Source organism: Lycium ferocissimum, chromosome 10 (assembly GCF_029784015.1).
Source record: "Lycium ferocissimum isolate CSIRO_LF1 chromosome 10, AGI_CSIRO_Lferr_CH_V1, whole genome shotgun sequence".
Lineage (NCBI taxonomy): Eukaryota > Viridiplantae > Streptophyta > Magnoliopsida > Solanales > Solanaceae > Lycium > Lycium ferocissimum.
This window is the reverse complement of record NC_081351.1, coordinates 28092143-28097005: the sequence shown is the minus strand read 5'-3', so window position 1 is coordinate 28097005 and position 4863 is coordinate 28092143.

Sequence of the window (4863 nt, the reverse complement as noted above, 5' to 3'; positions counted from 1 at the left end):
ATATTTTTAACAATTACTCCCACCAACCATTTACCATCCTCATTAACTTCTACCAACCGTTATTTATGTTCGTATCATGTGGGAGGATTATATTAAAGAGTAGTTACATTACTATTCATGTTAAATTTTCCTTTTTATTGAACTAAGGTTTGATCAATTGATGTTGTATTTTCTAGAAAGACCTTCTTGTAGCATATTAATTTCGTTATGAACTATGATTTGCTCATTTGGTAAGATTGTATAAGAATTGAGAAAGTTTTGATAGTTTTCACAACTTGTGGGTTTTATGTCTATGAGAAAAAATACAACTTACGAAGTCCAAATTGGATGTCCAAACATGATTTCTTCTCATGGTTTCAATTTATGATTTCAAATCATGTCCAAACGGCTCCTTAAGTTAGTTGAATCATTATCAATTTGATCCATTTTGAGTCCGCGTGCCTATTTTCCATCTCTAGAGATTATAAAGGATTGAGATCATAAAAATTTACTCATTTTCCTTATTAAATCAATTCAAACAATTAATTTTAAATAGTGATTCTGAGTAATTATTTACCGAATTTAAACTACATGAATTACCTTCAAAGCCTTCAATCAAAGTCACTACTTGCTACACTTTAACGTTCTTTCCTAACACCAGTTGTGAAGCACAAATCATAATGTTAACACGATTTACAGTTTTAATCGCGATGACAATTTCCTCTAAACATTGCCGCTATTTTGCTATCGTTATTTTCCTTTATATCCTGATTTGATTGTACTTTTTTGAGCCGAGGGTCTATCGGAAACAACCTAAGCCACAAAGGTACGAGTAAGATCTGCGTACGTACATCATAGCAGTGGCGGAGCCAGGATTTTTATTAAGGGGTTTAAAAATATAAAGAAGTAAACACATGAAGAAGTCAAGGGGGTTCAACATCTATTATATATACATAAAAAATAATTTTAACCTTGTATATACAGTGTAATTTTTTGCCAAAGGGGTTCGGATGAACCCGCTAGCCCCTTACTGGCTCTATTCCTACACCATACCCTTCTCAAACCTCACTTGTGGGTATGTTGTTATTGTTGTATTGCCCATATTTGAAACATGTCCAACGTCATAAACTCATAATTAAGCAGAAAAAAAAATTAATGATCATGTCAAAAATGCCAGAACCTCGCCTTCATTATAATGTCAAAATTCAAGTCCAGCTGCAATGTCCACTAGTGGCCATTTTCCAATGACTAAGTCACTGGTCATGCCTCTGGATCTGCCAGTAGCCATGCCATTAATAAATAATCTATCCACTTTAATTTTATATATAGTCTATATGTATATATACTGCCAAGCTGTCAATTTCTCATATTGTTGACTAACCAACTGATCATGAATATTTAATATCAAATTTTCTCAATATACCAATTCAATTGAGGTATCCCAATAGGATTTTAAAGTCAGACTAAGAATCAACTAGATCTGGTCATTAAATTACTACTAGCAGTTAATTAATAAGCACAAAGACGTGAATAAAGTATGGCTGTGACGATGTATATAATTTATAACACTATAATTTTAATCAAATTAGGTTTTTTTTCATCTATCCTAAAACTTGATTCTGGCACACTCGATGCATATGGACCAATTACTTAACCACGTACAATCTGTTTAATTATTGTACAGAGAAAACAAGTTATATAAATGGAAATCCTTTTTGGAAAAATAAACACAGTAAAAATTTTAAAAATAAAAAATGAATTAGTAATTTAAAAAGATTTTTGAATTCATCATCAAATGTAAGGCATAACATTAGATAATCAGATTCTAATGATAAGAAGGAAAAATGTGCCAAGTAGTTAAACAAAGTGTTATAGTTATCAACAGGATGTATAGTCCAGGCGAAATTTGGCGTGGGTCACTAGCACAAGTGCCCTATTTTCAGGCGGTCTTTAATTTTTGTCCCTCGAATTTGAAGTCTTTAATTTTTTCCCTCGAGCATTTTGGTGCATCAAAAGTTTTGATTTGGCTCAGCAAGTGTTTACATTTAGTTCGGCATATGTATCATAACATACCACAAGTTACGTCGGACACATCAAAATTTTCAAAGTGCATTAAACATAATCTGGAAAATGGCATAAATTTAGATTTCGCTCGACAAAGTTACATTTAGCTCGGCATATGTGTCATACCATGCCACAAGTTATGACAGACACGACAAACTTTCAACGTGCACTCAACATAATCTAAAAAAGGACATAAGTTTAGATTTCATTCGACAAAGTTACATTAGCTTGACATATGTATCATAACATTTCAAAAGTTATGCCGGACGCGACAAAACTTTCAGCACTCAACATAATCTGAAAAATACTACACAACTTCTGCCGCATAACTTAATTCTACAGAACTTGTGCCTAGCGAGGCAAAAATTCAGTTTCCGAAGATAAAAATGTTACAGAATTTATGCCGAATGAAACATGTCGATATTTTCATTAAATGAGCACTAGGAATAAAAGTTAAAGACCACATATCCGAGGGACAAAATTAAAGACCAGTGCATTTGAAGAAAAATCCGTGCAAAAACTTCACTTGGGGCAGCTCTGTGGAGATGGGCTTCATTAACGATGTATGATTAGGGTTTTGCTAGTCCAACTTGTATAACATGTGCAAGCCCACCAAATCGGGCAATTTGCACGATTGCCGTTGTTCGGAGGTGGTCTTTAATTTTTGCCCTTCAAATTGCTGGTCTTTAACTTTTGCCTTTCGCTTAATATCCCGAAGTTCTGGGTTCGAATCCCGGCTCAGTCAAAATAAAAATAAAAATAAAAATTGCAAGGCAGAGTTTCGTAGCAAAATTAGGCCTATTCGGGCAAATTTAGGACTTAAGGCAAACTTTTGCTCAAAATTAGGCTTATTCGGCCGAAAGTTAGGCCTTAAGGCAGAAGTTTGCCTTTACCCAAAATTAGGCCTTAAGACAAACCTCCGCCTTAAGGCAGAGGTTTCGCGAAAGTCTTGTCTTGTGAAATTCTTTTTTCTTTTTAACTGAGCAGAGGTTCGGACCCAAAACCTCGGGATATTTTCAGCCACTTTTTTAGGCTAAGGGCAAAAATTAAAGACCAGCAATTTGAGGTGAAAAAATTAAAGACCAGTGCGTTTGAAGGGCAATCCGCACAAAAAAATGCACCAAATCGCCTATAGCCCACAATAATGTCAAGAAAAGAGTATAAATAAACTAAAAAAGAAATGATTATTTGAAAAGCAACTAATAAGTAGCACTTTTGATCTTTTAATTATGTAAATTTTAATTTTAGTCCTTATGATATTTGACTAAGGAAATTTAGGCTTTAAGTACTTAAAATTTGCACTTTTGATCTCCTAGCTTTTTCTTAGTTACAAATTTCGTGAAGTGTTGACTGGTTCATCATTTAATTACAATGTGTTGTGTTAAATTTTTAATATCAATTTCTTCAGATTTGAGGGTAGCATATTTCTAAAGATAGTCTAAATATAGCATATTTTTCTACATAAGAGGATCAAAAGCACACATTTTAATTATTTAAAAGTTTAACGTGTTGAGTCATAAGTCACAAGAACAAAAATCATAATATACCCATAACTGTAGGACCAAAAATGCTATTATCCCAATTATTGTAAATATTTTTATGTTTATTGAGGAGGTTCCAAAGTGTCATTGTGGTCAAAGATACGCCATTAAACCAAACCGCCATAGGAAAAAATGAAACATTGGATTTCTCATGAAGAAAGGCCCTCTTGAGATTGTTCCACTTGCTCAGTCCACTACCCCTCTTATCGGGTTCAGTTCCGGTCCGGTTATGGGCCGAATTAGGTGGATCGGGCCCGGCCCCGCCTGACCCAATTGACAGGTTTAACTCCAACTCGTGCAATAACTGTTGCAAGTATATTATAATTAGGTTAATTAGTTCTAATTATAATTTCACTTAAATTTGTGGTTATCTAGAAGACTAGAACTGATCACACTATTTTCTGAAATGTATTTTACGACTAGCTGGTACGTATTGGAGATGTTGCATGCATGTCAAATCCTATTTAAGTATTTGACTTGAAGAAATAAGAAAAGCTTTCTTTCCTCTCTCTACCTTATTTATCTACATTTTATCTCAAATTCGTCTTGTTTTCTAAAATATCCCAACTAGTATATACTTTTGGGCTTTTTAACATAGTTTGAATCATGAGAAAGAATGAGGAGAAAGTGCAAAAAAAGGAGCAAAATGAAAAGTTTTTGAAACATAAGTATTTCATCTTCCTCCTTTAATTGCATAATGTATTTAGATACTTTTAGAATTTTCTAAAATAAGCTAAATGGTAAATAAATGAGGAAAAACCCAAAGGAATTGAGAAAAACAAAACTATGGGAGGGTAAATTTTTTCAATGATAAAATAGTCATTCAACCTTTAAAGGACATTTTTTTAAACTTTTAACTTAGGATGTTCCTACTTGTAGTATAGTATGACATGTATTAGCTTTTGAAAATTCTCAATTAGTGAAATATGAATATTTTTTGAGATTTTAAATGGAATAATTTGTAAAAATAACTTTTTGTATAATTTTTCTTTATATACTTGCCAAATAAGATTCATTAGATAGTTATCCCTGATATGAAAATAACCTACTAAAATCTTTTTTGTTTATTTCAGGACAATAAAGACATTCAACTAGAGTATTATTTTTTTTCTTTCAAAAAACTAGTTGGCATGCCATTTCATATTAAAACCTCATTTTTAATGATAAAACTCATTTACCCTTGTCTCTTATAAGTTATACCCATCTAACCCATATTCCTTATACGTACCATTAGAAATTGACCCAATAAAAAAGAGCCACAAAGGAACGAGCTTTTTAG